This window comes from Primulina tabacum, chromosome 14 (genome assembly GCF_025594145.1).
Source record: "Primulina tabacum isolate GXHZ01 chromosome 14, ASM2559414v2, whole genome shotgun sequence".
NCBI lineage: Eukaryota > Viridiplantae > Streptophyta > Magnoliopsida > Lamiales > Gesneriaceae > Primulina > Primulina tabacum.
Window position 1 is genome coordinate 17,175,278 of NC_134563.1, and position 21,039 is coordinate 17,196,316.

Here is a 21,039-nt window from a genome sequence, read left to right on the forward strand (position 1 = left end):
AGACATTTATACACGCCTTGTTATTATAATAATAATGACAAATTTATATGCCAGTTAAAATCATTTATAATGACAATTAAAAGTGTCGTGTATGTTATTTATAGTGACAATAAAAAATGTCACTAATGATATGTTGTAAGATTAATTTAAAATGTCTCGTTATGTAATCTGTAATGACACTTACTAATGTCTTCTATACTAGTATATAAGGATATTGAAATTTGTCATTAATAGTTGTTTATAATAATTTTTTGAAATGTCTCCATATGAGTTTTACAATGACATTTTTTATGTACATGATTTAATGTTCTATTGTAACATAAAAATATCATATTTTATGAAATGTCATCAATTTTCAATATTTTCATGATATAATATTCAAGGCTATAACAAATTAACATAAATACAAATACAAAATTTTAAAATAGAAATTAAATTGCCAATCAATGATTGTCATTAATTTGTAATCATTAATGTATAAGACTGACAAATTTGTTACTTAGAAAAATATCTATACCCCAACAAATGTAACAAATGTACCAAATGTATTTAATTTAAGAACTAGCAAACAATTAAGTCTTGTTAAACAAAATATAAACAAACTTGTGACGCATCTTCATTCTTCAACCATCTCATATTAATCAAAATCCAATATTCTTGTCACCTACAATAAAAATTCATATATTTGTTTGAATGAAATAAAGTTAAAGAAGCACAAAATAAAGAGATTAAAATTTAATTCAAAATAGTGAATATCATACCAAATGATAAACTGGAAAATTATTATTTATCCAAATGCACCTAGTAGAAATCTTTCTCATTAACTGTCAACTGTAAATATATTTGATATTGATTTAAAAAGATACTAACATGACGGATATAACAATGAATACTAGTTAATTGAAAAGTTGAATATCATACCAAATGACAAGGGCAAGCTATCATTCCTCCAAGTGTATCCCCAACCTTTTGTAAAAGATCATATGGCCTAATCAAACTCTCTTCCCGTTCTAGGACAACTAGAACTTGTATTTCACACCAATTTGGTCCCAATGTCTGTCTTCCTACTTCGGTATTTGGATCCATGCTACCAACCACTCCTTTTGCCACAATTTTCGTCGAATCAAATAGATTTTTATTGAGACAGAACATCCAATCTACGTGAAAATGCAAAAGAGATGGTTTTGATAAAAACAATTATAAAGTACAATCATCAACAACCATTGTGCTAATGAGTATGTCCAGCTAGCCAGAAAACAAAAAAGTATGAAGAAACATCATTCAAATTAGTTTACTCATGACAGCAAAAGCAGGAGATTTTACTTAACAGTACAAACATCAGATAGAAAATTTCACCCTTAATTGTCCCTGAATACGATATACCCAGATTTTCTCGTATTGAGGATATCTTGTACCTGTTATGTCCATTCTTGGAACAAGAAATTCACATGAGATTAAAACATGAAGCAGGCAAAAGCCAAGTCACAATTCTGTTAACCAATGTACCGCATGCAGCGCAATTCAGCTTACCTCATCCTCAACACCTTCTTCATCTTTATAGCCGGTTTTGAGCAAGGGGTCATATGCAAACTGAGGTCCATTTGTGCACAAGCCTTTCCAAGTGGAGAAACACGGTGAACAGAACCACTGTGGTTTTTGTTAAACCCATTAGAAGATATTACGCAACCTAAAATAGTAGACGAGGACTTTATTAATTAGGAAATCAATATGTCAAATGAAAACTGAAATTAAGAGAAGAGAATTTACCTCCTCCGACTTTTGAAGAACTTCAGCTGCGTAAAGAGAAACTTGAAAGTTCACTTGAGGCGAGTTCAACGAATGAAGTAGCATCTTCACTAGCATACTGTCTTCCAAAGACGAGTCCATCAGAAACAAAAATTATTTTCCTCTCATCAAATCCAATACCGGGAATAACACAACAAAACCATCTTCAAGAACAAGATTATGAACATATTTACGTTCTTATTTTAACATAAAACGTATCAGAACTATTAGAAAGCTTTTATACTAACATCAAAAGTAGCTAACAAAAAAGAGACAACACTAGAGGGGTGATGCATTGTACATGGCTTGATGGAATATATCTAAGTTCTCCTCAAAAGGTGCAAAAGAACAGTTTCCGTAACTGTTATCACACTTTCTTGAATTACCCTGCCTGAAAAAGTAAAAATATTAGTTCCTAATTGGATCAACTTCTCACAAACTAACTCAAGGCCAAATGGTAGTCGCTCCACGGGACTTCATATCAATTTTCATAGTTGGTTCGACTTCCTCGACATGTCAATCACATATTGATTCAAATAATAATATGTGGGCACGTCATTACCAAACATGAAAAGAAGAAGAAAGCTTTTTGATATACATTCTCATATTAGAATAGTAATCAGGTAGATTCAAGTATTATTAAATGATATGTAATAGCTGCATAAAAATAATTGTAAACGAGTGTGTCACTTAGTCCAGGGCAGAGTACACTTTTGTTGGCTCAATGAATATCCAAGAAGTGGTTATAACGGCTACCAAACTATTTGATCACAAACGAATCAAGAGTTCTGTAATTCAAGAAATTATGAAGTATTTGCATGGAATCCTATTGACATCATAGACCAAATCACCCAATAAAATGACTAAGAGAAAAACGCACACTCAATTAAATGAAATATGCCCCATCCCTTTAGCCAAGCAAAGAATAAATCCCCAATATACACCCTAATTACTTAAAAATTCAGGAAATCAGAGGCACCCGCAATCTGTAGAAATGCAGTAAACACGCATGTGACGTCCCGAAAATTTGAGTTCCACATGAACCACGTGCGTGCAAGTTATCAAATTCCTCATGTATTTTATTAAATGGTTTTAATGCATGTTTATTCCATTAATTTGTGTTTTAATTCATGATCAATGAATTTGCATTATTTTAAATTATTATATGATGCATGTTAAAACATTTTCCTTGAATTTTATATTTCAGGCGATTATTCGAGGCGGGATCGAGGAAAAGAGACCGGTGACGATTTTGGCGATTTTAAATGTGGTATTTTATTTTAAGTTGAGGTTGAGGCATTTTAACTAAATTTTTTAGTTGTTAGTGATTTAAGAGTTTGAAACTTTTAAAATTATCATTTAATGTGTGTTATTTTATTTAGGGGATTTTATTTAAAGGTGAGTAGGGTTAGCATTTTTAATTAGTTGGCTAATTGAGTAACATTTTAATTAGTATATTGATTAGCATGGTTAATGGTTTAATTAAGCACAAATCACTCCCTAAAATATTTCTAACACACGCACACACACTATACACACACACATAAACGTATCACACAACACACACAAGCACATACTCATCCATTCATTCATATTTTGGAAAAGAAAACCTAGGGTTCTACAAGTTCTTGCAGCCGCCCCATCCCCCTATTATTCCAGCAACTTTTCATGAATTTTATTACAAGATTTTTGCGCCACGTTCGTCCCGGATCGACCCTCACTCCGTCTCCGCTTTGGTATCGTCGTTACGGTATTTCAAAGTATCAAAAGGCACGTGTATTCTGTTCTTGCTGCATCGATCTTGTCATATTATGAATTTTGATGTGTTTTGTGTGAAAACATGTGAATGATTCGTAGGAGTTTGAGTAGAAATTGTATTGGACGTATTTTGAAGTAGTTTTGAATCTCAAAAATTCGTTTTTACTGTCTTTTCAAATATTGCGATTTTTCCGTCGGGATTTTGAGAAAACTTTCAACACAAAAATTGTAGAACTTTTTGATGCCTTCGATTTGATATAAAATTCGAGATTTTTGGACGAAAAATGAGTGAGTTATGATGTTTTTCGTGAGACTGCTCAAACTGTGAATTCAAGAAAATTTTGTTATTGATGCGTTTCTTGAAGTTTTATGTTGCAGGCTTCGTTGGGGATCGACGGGCGATCGTTGCTGCGTCTAGGTATGATTTTTATGATGTGGGGTTGGTATTTGGATCACCGTTCGTGTCGTTAGGCACCAGGTTGAATCAAAAGTCGTAGGGAGAATAATGGTGACGAATTTCAGGTCGTGTCGTTGTTGTTGTTGATTGTTGCTCCTGGGAACAATTTTAATGGCTTACTTGGGTTGGTACAATGCCGTAGCGTATAAGGATGTGTCTCGGGGTATCGATCCGTGGTCATTTGGTTTGGTCGGGGAGAAGGAAACATCACACTAAGTTTTGCACGCAGGTTTCGTCGTTCAATGTCTAGCCGGACCCGTACACGGACCCTAACACGGGGTCCGTGCGTTTGTTATTCCTTCAGTGTCGTTTTTGCGAGTCAGCACGAACCCCTACACGGTTGAGGGCACGGGGTCCGTGCCTTTGTGTTTCACTCGATGTGTGTTTGCAGTGTCTACACGGATGTTCATCCGGACCTCTCCACGGGGTCCGTGCCTTTGTTCCTTCAGGAGTGTCATTTTTCCGCACCTACACGGACCCTTACCCGGACCTAGAAACGGGGTCCGTGCCTTCTTCTTCTTCAGGCACATAACTTAGCGAACCTACACGGACCCGGGGCCGGACCTGGGCACGGGGTCCGTGTACCTTCAGTTTTGGGTTAAATTCTTTTATTACTTAAGGTTCGGTTCGAGGTTTTATGCTATGGTTTAATACGATGTTTTACAAGGTCGAGTCATGGGAAAATCTAAAACGTCTAAGGGATAGAATGAGCATGTGAGTAAGCATGATTTCGAAGTCTAAGTTATGCAAGTTAGGTATGAAATTTCATGTTATTATGTGCAACAACAGCCCCAGTCGGAGTCCAACGAACCCCACAACGCCAAGTAAGTATGTGTGACGTGCAAGTAAATATTTTAAGTTTTTGAAGTATGCTAAATGTCTTGTGACCAAACTATGTTTAGGATTGGAAAGCGTTAAATTATGAACGGTGACCAATCCGCCCGTTAAATTATGAACGGGTTAGATCGAGGTTGGAAAGCGTTAAATTATGAACGGGGACCAACCAACCCGTTAAATTATGAACGGGGATCTCATGTATGTGGCAGTGGATACGTCCCTGTCAGCCCAGTACTGTGGTTTGTCTGATCAGGCATTTATTATGTTATGGGTCACTTGCTTTGAAACATGCCTCTACGCAAAATGATGAAGTTATGTATGTTCTAGTATGCAGTATCTTTATGACAAGTTTTCACGTTATGGCACGTCTATGTTACGTATGTATGTTAAAGTTTTAGTACGCAAATTCAAGTTCAAGTATGTATGTCCTATTTTAAAGTTGCATGTGATTTTATTACGTAGTACTCATTATCTCCAGTTTATACGTGTTGAGTCTTTAGACTCAATAGACTTGATCGATGCAGGTGAGGATGTCTATGAGAAGACAGGAGGTGGGGACCAAGGAGCAGGCTTGGACTGAGCTGGAGGCTAGACCCGAGGACCACTATGTTTTTAAGTCTTTATGAAAATGTTCAAATACTTTTGTCAAACTCTATTTTAGATCTTTGTTGAGACGTACAGTTCATTTTATCGAATTTTGATTGCTCACGTTTTTATTTAAGAAAATTTTAATTCTTTTGCAAATTTTAGTAGTAAAAAGTACGGTACGTTACAACGGATTTAATGTAAGAGTGGTTCAATTTTGTGTATCTGATTTAGACATTTGAGATATAAAGTTGTTTAGCCAGTGATTTGAACTATTCCATCTTCGGCAGAACACAATTACCTAATTCATTAAATCAAACGAAGAACAGTACAATTGCCAATTCCAAAATCACAAATTCCTCGTTCAAATCCAACAGGTACCCTTTGATTCCCTCTTCTCTCGGCCGGGTTCCGATGCTTAAGCTTCTCTTAATCTATTCAATTATTTTAAGAATATTTATAATAATTTAAAAAAAAAACAATAATTTTGTAATCTCACTAATTCATCAATCTGTTGGATCTCGGTTTCCTCGTACCACAAACGCAGCGGAAGTTTTAAAAATTTTATTTTATTTTGATAATCAAAATATTTTTGATTTGGGCACTCGTATGGTTTTATGCGATCAACATTCATAGGACGTAAGAATTTTATACCTTTGGTGAATTAATCACACGGCTTTAATGATTTGTTCCTCTTCTAATTTACACTGGAAAATTAGAAGAAGTTTTACGTTTAGAGATCAAAGTTTGAAAGACGGCGCAAACTTTTCCTTAAGAGAAAGAATTGGAGGAATTTCGAAAAACAATGAGAGTGGAGGCTAGGGTTTTTCAAAAATTATGAATGAATCCCTTTCACCCTAAGCCTAATACACATATATAAGCATAGGGCCAATTAATTAAATTAATTACTTAATGGGCTTAATCAAAAAATTATTCTAGTCCAACTAGTTTAATTAATTAATTAATCTTTTAAAATTCAATTAAGAACCTTAATAATATGTATGTTGGTCTTATACTCCTACAAACCCATTATACATATACTCATTATATTTAATTTAAATCCCTTATAAATTCAACATCTGAATTTAATATTTAAATTATAAATTCAACCCCTTGAATTTATCACCTCCTAAATTTAATATTTAATAAACTCAACTTTTGAGTTTAATAAATTAAATCCACAAATTTTATAAATTCAACTTCTTGAATTTATTCTCTCCAAATTTCATAAATTCAACTTCTTGAATTTACTATCTCATTAATTAAACTCCTTCAATTTATTTTCTCAAAGTTTAATTATCATAAATTGAACTCCTTGAATTTACTTTATCATAATATAAATTCAACTCCTTGAATTTATTCTCTCAATGGGAACGAATAATCAAGTGCTTGTGTGACCCTCAATGGTTCAGGGATACAACTAGCCTTGGGTTCACAACTCCTCGTGATTCAGGACATAATCCTTTATTTGGGTTTATCCTAATTTGCCCCATTCTATGTATCAACAATTGATCTTGAGAATGTCAGAACTCATATTTCTGATTAAACACATCGAATCATGGTAAGAGCGTCTAGTAGCATCGCCCCATGATTCCCTAGGTATCACTGATAGTGCCTGCAAAAACCAGCCGGTTATGATTAACGTACAGTACGGTCCCTTCATCTCATATATTCCGATCTAATCTGCAATCATTGGTTCATCGAGGGTTGCATAATAATTCGATAACTATGTGACGCATATAAATAGTGGCATCGCATGTACTATTGGAGAACTCATTCTCCAACGTACGTCTCATACTCTGGCCAGAGATTCCATGCACTATTATTTCATCACATCACATAAGATATCCACACCCGTAGGTGAGCGGTGAATTCCCGACTACAATGCACTGGCTCCTATATGTGTCGCAACTGTATCCAATCTCGCCACATGTTGACTCTCCTGGAGCCGGTAAACGAGTCAAAGCACAACTCTAACATATAGAGCCTCAGTTTTGTCCCGGTCGTAAGGACTAATGGTGTACAATCATAACCACGGACTTATCCTCTCGATGAATGATAGCCACTTGGAAAGTACGGGGGAGGGTTGATCGGTATAATCATCATATGACTACCCATCTGCATGTTTGGACATCTCTATGCCCTTACCAAGAAACGCGGTACACAACATCACAGATGCTAGTCTCGAGCTCAAGAAAACTTTATCCATGTTTTAGGCGGCTGAATCGACTACGAACAAATTTAGATTATAGAGTGTTTACAAATGAGTTTCAACATCGAATTACGATTCATTTGTATTAAAGTATAATCAAGGACTTTATCTATGCTGATTGCATGGGTATATAGATAAAGTAAAACAAGACCATGAAAAGTTAAATTATATTAAAATAAAGATTGTTTATTACACTTGAGTCAATAAATTTCCTAGCCAACAGTTGGCTTGCAGGGCATCTAATCTAACAATCTCCCACTTACCATAGAGCCAACTACCGATAAACTTTAATCCCATTGCTTCGCGATGCTTTTCAAACAATGATCCTGACAAGGGCTTTGTAAATGGATCAGCAACATTATCTGCAGAGGGGACTCTTTTGACCGATATATCTCCGCTTCCCACAATCTCCCGGATGATGTGGAACTTCCTCAGTACATGTTTGGATCACTGATGAGACCTTGGTTCCTTTGCTTGCGCAAAGGCACCACTGTTGTCCCAGTACAACGGGACTGGATCAACTCCATTAGGAATAACGTCCAACTCTTGGACAAAATTCCTCATCCAAACTAGCTCTTTTGCTGCAACAGATGGAACAATGTATTCAGCTTCAGTGGTGGAATCCGCAACGGTGTCTTGCTTGGAACTTTTCCAAGAGACAGCTGCACCATTTAGCATGAATACAAAACCAGAGGTCGATTTCGAATCATCTACGTCACATTGAAAGTCAGAATCAATGTAGCCTTCCAATTTCAATTCTCCACCCCCATAGACTATGAACAAGTTCTTAGTCCTTCTCAATTACTTAAGAATATCTTCCACGGCCTTCCAATCCATTGGACCAGGGTTCGCCCGATTTCTGCTTGTAACACTTAGAGCGTAAGCAACATCAGGACGTGTCTATATCATACCATACATGATACTACCAATGGTTGACGCATATGGAATACGCGTCATCATCTCTATCTCCTCATCAGTTTTGGGACACAAAGCTATAGATAGAGTAACACCATGACACATTAGTAAGAATCCTCTCTTGGACTCTTCCATAGAGAATCGCTTCAAAATGGTATCGATATAGGTACCTTGGATGAGCCCCAGCATCCTCTTTGATCTAACTCTATAGATTTGTATTCCCAATACATAGGATGATTCACCCATGTCTTTCATGGAGAATTTACTTGATAACCATACTTTAGTTGATTGCAGTAATCCTACATCATTCCCAATGAGCAGGATATCATCAACATAAAGTACTATGAATGTCACTGCACTCTCACTAACTTTCTTGTACATGCATGGTTCCTCAGAATTCTTAGCAAAACCAAACTCTTTGTTAGTGCTATCAAATATGAGGTTCCAACTCCTTGACGCCTGCTTGAGACCATATATTGATCTCTGAAGTTTGCATACCTTATGCTCACTTCCTACTGATGTGTATCCCTCAGGTTGAGACATATAAATTTCTTTTTGATGTCTCCATTGAGGAATACAGTCTCTACATCCATTTGCCATATCTCATAGTCATACCAAGCTGTTATGGTTAATATTATTCTAATGGACTTAAACATAGCAACTGGTGAAAAAGTTTCTTCATAGTCAATTGCTTGCCTTTGAGTATATCCTTTTGCAACCAGTCTTGCTTTGAAGGTCACTACCTTCCCATCCGCCCCAAGATTTCTTTTGTAGATCTATTTGCATCCTATGGGAACGATTCCCTCAGGTAGATCCACAAAATTCCAGAATTGGTTTGAATACATAGATTCCATTTCTGACTGCATGGCTTCAAGTCATTTGGTTGAATCAGTGTCAGATATTGCTTCTTTGAAATTCATTGGATCACATCCAACACTAGGCTCATCATGGCCTTGTTCATGAAGAAGCGTATATCTTACAGGTGGTCTAATAACCCTATCAGACCATCTAGGAGCTTGTACTTCAACTACTGGTTGTTGGGGATTAGATTCAACTTCTACAGTTGAGGGAGTATCTTGAATTTCTTCAAGTTCTATCATCTTGCCTTTTGTATCTAATAGAAATTCTTTTTCAAAAAGGTTGCATTTCTTGAAACAAACAATTTTGGTTCATTGGGATGATAGAAATAATATCCAACAGAATTCTTTGGATATCCTACAAAGTAGCACAAAGTGGATTTACTATCCTATTTGTCTCCCACTGTCTGCTTCACGTAAGCAGGACATCCCCATATTCTCATGTAAGAATATTTGAGAGTTTTTCCTAGCCATATCTCATATAGTGTTTTATCCACTGCTTTAGTATATACATTATTCAACAACATTGCCACAGTTTCAAGCGCAAAGCCCCAAAAAGTTGTAGGCAATTCAGTAAATCTCATCATGGATCGAACCATGTCCATCAAGATTCGATTACCACATTTAGAAACATCATTCAGTTGTGGTGTTGCTGGTGGAGTCTACTGTGAGAGAATCTCATTCTCTTTTAGATAACCCAAAAATTCAACACTCAAGTATTCTCCATCTCGATCAGATCGAAGTGTCTTAATACTCCTTTCTAGTTGTTTTTCTACTTCAGATCTGAATTTTTTGAACTTTTCAAATTCTTCAGATTTGTGTTTCATCAAATAAACACACCGATACCTCAAATGGTCATCAGTAAAGGTAATGAAGTAGGATTGCCCATATTTTGTGCTAACACTTAGTGGGCCACAAATATCTGTGTGGATCAAATCCAGTAGACCATGCGCACGTTTCACGTTTCAATTGAATTGAGTCTTGGTCATTTTTCCTTTTAGATAGGACTTACAAGTAGGCAGAGAATTTGTCCTTGACAAGTCAAACATGTCTTCTCCCACTATTTTGGGCATCCTTCTTTGGAAAATTGTGACCTAGTCGAGCGTGCCATATTTGTGCGGGATTTGGATAACCTAACTTTCTTTTGTTTGTTGTTGAAATCATGTTTACTTGGCCATTCACTTATCATTTCCAGAACATTTCTGGCACATATAATTTCTTATGTCCGGACTTCTTACAGTGAAATAAATATGTTCTGACTTATCTGGCTTTGTAGGCCTTTAAAGTTTCCTTCAGAGTTTGCCTCTTATTGGGTTTGTTTTTCTTGTGAGGGGCAGAACATTTATTTCCCTTACCTTGTGGGCCATTTTTCGTCTGACGAGAGGCCCATTAGAAAAACAACAATTTCTGTTTTATAGTGATCTCATAAGTTATAAGCGTATTGACTAGCTCTTCAAGGCTATCATTTGGCTTATTCAAATTGAAGTTCACCATAACCCCATCAAATGAGGAAGAGAAAGACAACAAATTGATGTTATCTAGTAACTTGCTAGGAATCACATATTCCAGGCCCACCACATTCTCAATAAGCCCAGTCATACGTACACCACGCTCATGGGCCAAAGTCCCATCTTGCATACGTATAGTCATGAGTTTCTTGAAAGTAATGTGCATCATTGTATGAGTTTCATGCACCATGCAACTCTTGCACGTGCATTCAAATGTCAGCACCATTCAACATTTTCTCAAACTGTCCCTACAGTTCATTTGACATATAAGCGAGCATGTTACACTTTAGCTTGCACACTATTGTCCTACCATCTTGCATGCTTTGTCAGTTCAGTAGGTCTGACAATAGTGTGTATGTCATTTTATCCGAATTCAGAACAATTTTCTCAACCAGTCTTGAAAATTAGATTCGATTAGCTTGTTAATAATAAAAATAGATTACGTGACGAAATCAAAAATATACTGATACGCAAACAGAATAATGGTTGCTGATAATTTTAAAATAATTTTAAGATATAAAATATGGATTTTTATTTTATAAATTCCCTCCCACTATTTTGACATTTTCACAACCCTCTGATGAAAAAGGGAAATCATATTTCCTTAGTGGGCACGTAGAGTCTAATTAGTCAATTATAATCCCGAATAATATCAGCCAATTATAATTTCTAAAAGGTAGAATCCAATTGCATCCCTATGCAACCTCCATAGGCTTCAAATCCTTACTCAATAGGTGAAACACATAGGCTCCAAATCCTTACTCAATACAAAACAAACAACCAAGAATCGAATAAAAATCTCACCTGAATCGGCAAATTAATCTCGTACAAATAACTTTGATTTCTTCTCGATTCATTACAGAAAAGAGGTGCAGGGGCTTGGGGAAGAACTTGCCTTGTCCGGTGCTCTGGCGGCGCTCGCTGGAAAACGTCGTGGTGAGGGAGAGAGTAAAGGGAGTAGGGCTAGCTTTCTTCTTTCTTTCAGGGGAATGAATTGGGGGATGGGTTTTGCTGATTTCCTTTTTTTTACCTTTAAATTAATATTTTTTTAGTTTTTTAATGATTTTTTACAATGTGATAAAAATATATAAAATAAATGTGAGAATATTTGAGTTGGATAAATATTGTAGAAGGGAAAATAATTGTTTTTCTCCATATAAAAAATGACATCAATTAAATAACTAATTTAATATGTTTTTTTATTTTACAAATTATTAATTTTTTACAAGTTTCATTATTAAGTATTTGTAATAACATTTAATTAAAAATGTCTACAAAAAAGTGTCACAATAGTCATTTATTGTTGTAGTGAACCAGTCAGTTATGATTAACGTACTGCATGGTACTTTCATCTCATATATCCCGATCGAATCTGCAATCATTGGTTCATCGATGGTTGCATATTAAATTCGATGGCTATGTGATATAATCACGAAATATTCGTAGTGTGATCACGTGCACAACTAGAGAACTCTTTCCCTAATGTAAATCTCACACTCTGACCATAGATTTAATGCACTATTATTTCGTTAAGTCACATAGGATGTCCACACCTGTAAGTGAGCGGTGAATTCCCGACTACAATGCACTGGCTCCTACACATTTCGCAATTGCACCTAATCTCACCACCTTGTGACCCTCGCAGAGTCAGTAAACGAGTCAAAGCATAATCCTAGCATGTAGAACCTCAGTTTTGTCCTGGGTCGTAAGTACTAATCATGTACAATCACAACCATGAAATTATCCTCTCGATAAATGATAACCACATGGAAAGTACGAAGGAGGGTTTTTGGTAAAATCATCGTATTATTACTCATCTGTATGATTGGACATCTCTTTATCCTTACCATGAAACACGTTACACAACATCACAAATGCTAGTCTCAAGCTCAAACGGCCTTTATCTTTATTTTAGGCAGTTGAATCGACTAGGAACGAATTTAGAATATACAGTGTTTACAAATGAGTTTTAAGATCGAATTACGATTCGTTTGTATTAAAGCATAATCAAAGACTTTATCTATGCTGATTGCATGGGTATACAGATAAATTAAAATGTAACCATGAAAGTTTAAATTATATTAAAATAAATATTGTTTATTACACTTCAGTCAATAAATTCTCAAGCCAACTCTTGGCTTACAGGACATCTACTCTAATAATCTCCCACTTGCCCTAGAGTTCAACTACACATAAACTTTAATCCCATCGTTTCGTGATGCTTCTCAAACAATGCTCCTGGAAAGGGTTTTGTAAGTGGATCAACAACGTTATCTGCAGAGGCGACTCTCTCTACTAAAATATTCCCTCTTCCCACAATCTACTGAATGATGTGGAATTTTCTCAGTATATGTTTGGATCATTGATGAGACCTTGATTCATTTTCTTGTGCAACGACACCAGTATTCTCGCAGTACACTGGGACTAGATCAAATCCATTAGGAACAACGCCCAACTCTTGGACTAAATTTCTCATCCAAACTACCTCTTTGGCTGCATCAGATGCAACAATATATTCAGCTTCAGTGGTGGAATCCGTAATGCTGTCTTCTTTGAAACTGTTCCAAGAGACAGCTGCACCATTGATCACGAATACAAAACCAGAGGTCGATTTCCAATCCTCAAGTCACTTTGAAAGCTAGAATCAGTTTAGCATTCAAATTTTAATTCTCCGCCCCCATAGACCATGAACAAATTTTTATTTCTCCTCAGGTACTTAAGAATATCTTCCACAAGCTTCCAATATATTGGACCAGGGTTCGCTTGACATCTGCTTGTAACACTCAGAGCGTAACGAAATTAGGGCGTGTCGATATCATACAATACATGTTACTACAAATGGCTGACGCATATGGAATACGTTTCATCATCTCTAACTCTTCATCAGTCTTCGGACACATTGCTTTAGATAGAGTAACACCGTGACACATTGGTAAGTATCATCTCTTGGACTCTTACATAGAGAATATTTTCAGAATGATATCGATATAAGTCGTTTGGGTGAGCCCCAGTATCCACTTTTATCTATCTCTATAGATTTGTATTCTTAACACATAGGATGCTTCACCCATGTCTTTAATGCAGAATTTACTTGCCAATCATACTTTAGTTGATTGCAGTAATCCTACATCATTCCCAATGAGCATGATAAAATCAATATAAAAGTACTTGGAATGTCACTGTACTCCGACTAACTTTCTTGTACACACATTGTTCCTTAGGATTCTTGAAAAAAAAATTCGTTGATAGTGTTGTCAAATCTGAGATTCCAAATTCTGGACACCTGCTTGAGACTTTATATTGATCTATGAAGTTTTCATACCTTATGCTCACTTCCTACTGATGTATATCGCTCAGGTTGAGACATATAAAAATATTCTTGAATGTCTCCATTGAGAAATGATGTCTTTACATCTGTTTGTCATATCTCATAGTCATACCATGCTGCTATGACTAGAAGTATTCTAATGGATTTAAACGTAGCTACTGGTGAAAAAGTCTCCTCGAATCAATTCCTTTCCTTTGAGTATAACCTTTTGCCACCAGCCTTGCTTTGAAGGTCAATACCTTCTCATACGTCCCAAACTTTCTTTTGGGGTTCCATTTGCATCCCATGGGAATGATTCCTTCAGGTGGACCCACTAATGTCCAGACTTGGTTTGAATACAATGAGTCCATTTCTCACTGCATGGCATCAAGCCATTTGGATGAATCAGTATCAGATATTGCGTATTTAAGGTTCATTGGATCACATCCAACACAAGGATCATCATGGCCTTGTTCATGAAGAAGCGTATTTCTAGAAGGTGGTCTAATAAACCTATCGGACCTTCTAGGTCCGTGTGCTTCAACTACAGGCTGTTGGGGAGTAGGTTCAACTTCTACAGTTGAGGGAGTATCTTGAATTTCTTCAAGGTATATCATCACACATTTTCTATCTAATAGAAACTCCTTCTCTAGGAAGATGACATTTCTTGAAACAAACACTTTTGCTTCATTGGGATGATAGAAATAGTATCCAACAAACTTTTTTGGATACCCCACAAAGTAGCACAAAATGGATCAACTATCCAGTTTGTCTCCCAGTGTCTGCTTTACATAAGTAGGACATCCCCATATTCTTAAGTAAGAATATTTGAAAGTTTTTCTCATCCATATATCATATGATGTTTTATCCACTGCCTTTGTATGTACATTATTCAACAACATTGCAGCAGTTTCAAGCGCAAAACCCCAAAACGATGTAGGCAATTCAATGAGTCCCATCATACATCGAACTATGTCCATCAAAGTACGATTACGAAGTTCGAAAACACCATTCAATTGTGGTGTTGCTGGTGGAGTCTACTGTGAGAGAATTTCATTCTCCAAGAATTCAGTACTCAAGTATTCTCTATCTTAATTAGTTCAAAGTGTCTTGATACTTCTTTCTAGTTGGTTTTCCACTCCTGATCTGAATTTTTTAGACATTTCAAATGCTTCAGATTTATGTCTCATCAAATAGGCATACCTATACCTTGAATATTCATTAGTAAAGGTAATGAAGTAAGATTGCCCATATTTTGTGCTAACACTTAACGGGCCACAAACGTCTGTGTGGATCAAATCCAATAGACCATGTGCACTTTCCACATTTCCTTTAAAGGGAGCCTTGGTCATTTTTCTTTTTAGACATGACTCACAAGTAGACAGAGAAATTATGTTTTACAACTAAAACATCCATTCGCTCACTAGTTTGTGCATCCTTTTTTGAGAAATGTGACCTAGTCTAGCGTGCCATATTTGTGCGGGATTTGGATAATCTAATTTCTTTTGTTTTTTGTTGTTTTCTTTTGTGCTTGGATATTGTTCAACGAAATATCTTTTAATTTTAAGTTATAGAGATCGTTCATTTATTCACCGGTTCCTATCAAACATTCATTCTTATAAATATTGCAAACACCTTTTGTAGAACCCGAAAATTAGACTACGTATAAGTCATGCATAATTCTAGTATTTTAAATTAAAATGATTTTATTGCATGAGTATTTAAATGTTTTTCTTTAAATTTAATTATTTTATGCAGTAGTTTAAATTTTTATCTTTTCAGTTAATTCAGCGAGGGCGGACTGGAGTTGGAGTTTTGAGATAGAATTTAAGAAATAAGAAATCATTCCCAGAGTTTATTTTAGCTAGCTAATAAGTTGATTTAAGTTAAAAGGAGGTTTAAGGAATTATTTAAGTAACTTGAGGTAAGTAGGAAATAAGTTCAATTAGGTTCCACAATTAAGGTGTTAATTCCTTAAATTATTTAAAGGATAGGTAAGGTTCTTAAGGTTTAAAAATTTACTAACTAAACAATATTTTCCCTCCATTTAGTTGATGATTTTCGGCCACCCCCCTAGATGATCAACAATTCCTTGCCAACTCACCTTTGACCCTTTCCTTGTCATCCCTTAGCATGATAATCTTTTCATTTATTAATCACCCTTAATTAATTAATATTAGATCAATATCCTAGCCTTGTTTAGCATGTAGGATTCGGCCACACCCCATCCATTTCCCTCTCCAACATGCATTTTGATATCAAACAAATTCAAATTTCAAAAAGAGGTAGACTTGGTCTTGCCATCCCTCTTATATTGCAACCCCTTCCCCTCACTCTCCTAACCACCATTTCCCCTCCCCCATCATCGAAATATTGAGAGCGTTTCAGAGCAAAAACGTGAGCCTCATAGCAAGAAATAGGAGAGAAAACCGAGAAAGAAAACAAGGTAGCAAAACGCTCTGTCTCCTCCGAGCCACGTCGTTGCGTTTCGTTCGTTTTCTTTTCAAAACAAAACCAGGCATGTATATGTTATTCTTTGCTCTTCAATCAAGTCGTATTATGATTTTTAAACACTACATGATCATGATCTTTCAACCAAAACCGAAATACATGACAAAACATTTCGAAATCCAAGATGCAGATTTTCGGCCCTTCCTTGTGCTACTCACGGTTCACTTGTTTTTGGTGTTTCAGGTGGATGGCTCATGTCCAGGCTCCCTAAGCTGCATTTATACATGTACTAGGACATGTTAGGAACACATTTGTCCATTGGTTCTAGCCCCATACCCACTGGAATCCAGAAATGACAGCAACTTCCCCATGAGAGTCATATTGTGTTCGATTTTCAGTCATGTTGCTGTCAAGGGGAAGTGTCTTATCTTGGCTGCCCTAGGGGCCTATAGCCATGGTTAGAACACCTCCCTAGCAATTCTAAGACGTGACCAAGTTGCCCTTTTGAGGCTTGGTCCATTGTTGCATCGGTTTTTAAATCAAAACACAAGAACAGCCCCTTCCCCTTTCGGCCCTTCTCATTTTACAGCAAGTGTGTTTCGGGTTTTGTGGAATGGTGTGGATCTTGGTTGGCCTATGGCCGTTAGCCACGGTTCAATCCCTACCTCTGGATGTCTAGATCATGCCATGGTCAACCAAATGGCAACTGGAATGGTCCATGACAGCAAGAACCACGGCAACATCCCACGCGTAGAATTAGTGCTCGGGTGGGACGTATGGTTTGGTTTCTGGTGTGATTCGAATTGTGGATGGCCTAGGGCCCTTAGCCATGGTTCAAATCATTCCTTTGGATGTTGGTAAGAGGTTCTGGTCGGTGGTTCAAGCCCCAATGGCCATTATCCTAGCAAGCGACGCAAGGAAACTAAAGCACATCTGCTGTATTTTTGTGAAAGCAACTTGCTGCTTCGGTTCAGTGGCTAGTTTGAGTTCTTGGTTGGCTTTTAGCCTATGGCCTTGGACTAGACAGTGCCTAATCAAGTTGGGAAGGTCATGTTTTTTGCCGTTTGTGATTCGGATCATTTTCTAGGGCGTACAAGAAATTACGGTGCGATGTGCCAAATTGACTCTCGAAAGAGCGTTTCATGTTTTGGCCTCCATTCACCAAAATTTCGGCCCTTATCATTTTTGGAGCATTACTTCATCATATTAAGTGTATTTTAATCATGACTAAATGAGGGTTCGATGTTGGTTCGAGTTGGCACGGAGTCATGATTAAATATGAGGTCGTTGGGTGTAATTGTCACGTTTTTGGATTCAATTACAAAATTTGGTCAATAATATCATTTGCATATTTTTCATGATAAATTTAGGTCGTAACGAGCGTGGGAACGATCCAATCCATGTGGTAAAATAATACAGGATAGTTCATTATGCCATTTAATTATATTACGTGCACAAAAAAATATAAATATTCATTTTTGAGATTTATGCGATAATGCTTGTGGCCATTTCACTATCATGGGAGTATTGTATCATCCGGTCGCCAGTTACCGATCAATTCAGTTCAGTTCCACCCAGTATACTATGGCATTAGTCTGATCAGACGTTCATTATTTCACCCGGTCGCCAGTTATCGGTCAGTTCAGTTCAGTTCAGTGCAGGGGCCACTTGCGTAGACCATAATCTCAACAAAAAATTAGTACATGTTATTTCATTACAGGGCTCCAAGGAGCAAACATTTTCACTATGATTTTCAGTTCAGTTATGCACGTATTATAATTAATCATGACACGATATTTTACGTTATGCCTTATGACATGATATTTTTACTGTCATGCAAATTTTACTATATTATTTACTCGTTATTTACGATATATGCATGCTGAGTCTTTAGACTCACTAGACTTGATTGTTGTAGGTACTGATGATTTCGGGGCCAAGGGCGGGGACCAGTAAGCTAGCTTGGGTCGGCAATAGTGAAACCCGAGGACCTCATTTACAACATTTACCATTTTTTTATACTCAAACGTTTTATCAGTTGTTGCATTACTTCAAATAATTTCTTCCGCTGCAATTTTTAACATTTAACTTGATTTATCAGTTTATTTCGTGAATTAGGCAATTTAATTATTTTAAAAAGAAAATTTTTAATTTTTCCGCAAATTTTCAAATACGAATTTTCGGGCCATTATAGCTGGTATCAGAGCAATCGTTCTGTAAAGGGTTGTACTACTACTGACCACGAGAAGCTCATGAAGTCACGTCTTCGGTATGTAAGTTTTACATTTACGCATTTTATTCAAAGCATAAATTATTTAACAGCATATTTTCATGAATTATTTTACGTCCAGATTTTTATTGTTCAGTATTAAAATTTAAATAAATTATGGAATTATGTATGTTGGTTACGTATGGGTTATGTATGGAACAGTATGCCCCTAGACGCATTCTCGAGCGCACTTGAAATGATGAGCCTCGCCAAGAGGACAGGGAGGAGCAGAGGCAGGAGAGAGACTTACCACCTCCACCACCCCCTCCACCTGACATGAATGCCCAGATGCTAGCTGGGATGACTCAGTTCTTCGCACAGTTTGTGGGGAACCATGCTGTTGCGACCAGGCCGACAGGGCCCGAGGCTGTCTATGAGAGATTCATGAAGATGCATCCTAAGGAGTTTCCAGGGACGACGGACCCCATGATTGCCGAGGGTTGGATCAAGTCCCTCGAGGTTATCTTCGAGTTCATGGAGCTTGGAGATGCAGACAGAGTCCGATGTGCCACATATTTATTCGAAGGAGATGCCCGCTTATGGTGGGAAGGAGCATCAGTAGCCCTGAACTTGGCTACACTGAGTTGGGTGCGCTTCACAGAGGTATTCTACTCAAAATATTTCACTGAGGAGGTGCGCAGCAGGTTGACCACAGAATTCATGAGCCTGAGGCAGGGAGATATGACTGTTATGGAGTTCATAAGTAAGTTTGAGAGGGGTTGTCATTTTGTGCCCCTGATCGCGAATGATGCTAGAGCCAAGTTGATGCATTTCTTGGTGGGTCTACGGCCGATCTTGCGCCGTGATGTTAGGGTGTCTGACCCTACTACTTTTGAGGTCGCTATCTCCAAAGCTCTAGCTGCAGAGCAGGTTCAACGTGATATCAAGAGAGACCGCCAGGGCAAGCGCCCAGTCCAGGTACCACACCGCCCTCCTTCTCAGCAGCAGAACAAGAGGCTTTTTCATGGGCCGCCTAGAAACAGAGGTCAGCAGCAGCGGGGACGCCCAGCCCCGAGGACTTTTGAGCACCCAGTTTGCCCTAGGTGCTCACGCCGCCATCCTGGAGCATGTATGTTTGGCTCAGGGAAGTGTTACAAGTGTGGCAGTCCAGACCACTTACTTTTGCAGTGCCCTCAGAGGAATCTGCCTACCCAAGGCAGAGTTTTTGCCTTGCATGCGACAGAGACAAACCCGGAGACCATGCTTATGAAAGGTATCTTACAGCTTTAAGTTTATATTTGAATTTCAATGTTTTGGGAATCGGGATTGAGATTTTGAACTTAGAATTGCGAGGTATTTGCTAATTTCCTCAAGGTCAAGACCGTTGGGCTAGATGTAGCCTATTCAGTAGTATTGCCTTCGGGTGAGGAGATGGCAGCTACCAATGTGATCCGAGACATAGATCTTGAGCTCCATGGCAACCTCGTTTATGCGGATCTGATCGTGTTGCCGATGCCAGAGTTTGACATCATCCTAACGATGGACTGGCTATTGCGGAACAGAGTTTTGATTGAATTCCAGCGGAGATCTGTTTTAGTCCAACCGCCTGGAATGACACAGTTCTTATTCGAGCCGGACATGTACTTTCCTTTACCGCGCATTATTCCTTATGTCAAGGCTAGGAAGCTCATGCATAGAGGGTGTCGGGCATTTCTAGCGACCTTTGTATCTGTTCCCGAGGCACCTAGTCAGTCAGCCGCAGCTGTTCCGATTGTTAGAGACTTCTTAGACGTTTTTCCTGAGGACGTTTCTGGTATGCCACCCGAGAGAGAGGTGGAGTTTTCTATTGAGTTTATGCCAGGTACGGTCCCGATCTCCAAAGCACCGTACCGACTAGCTCCGACAGAGATGGCAGAGCTTAAGAAGCAGATTCAAGAACTTCTTGACAACGAGTTCATTCGCCCGATTTTTTCACCATGGGGCGCGCCAGTCTTATTTGTGAAGAAGAAGGATGGCTCTATGAGGCTTTGTACTGACTACCGGGAATTGAACAGGGTTACAGTGAAAAAAAAATACCCACTTCCGAGGATCGAGGATTTGTTTGACCAGTTGCAGGGAGCTTCGATATTTTCCAAGATAGATCTGCGTTCCGGTTATC

At 37.6% G+C, this 21,039-nt stretch overlaps 1 long non-coding RNA gene across 1 annotated transcript; it reads right to left on the reverse strand.

The window, feature by feature from the left end:
* Window positions 1–460: 460 nt before the first annotated feature.
* Window positions 461–11,807, reverse strand: LOC142525084 (uncharacterized). The gene is made up of 4 exons (XR_012815014.1): window positions 11,719–11,807; window positions 922–1,157; window positions 762–831; window positions 461–664 (listed from the first exon to the last, which is right to left on the reverse strand). It is a non-coding gene; the product is annotated as an uncharacterized LOC142525084 (long non-coding RNA).
* Window positions 11,808–21,039: the final 9,232 nt, after the last annotated feature.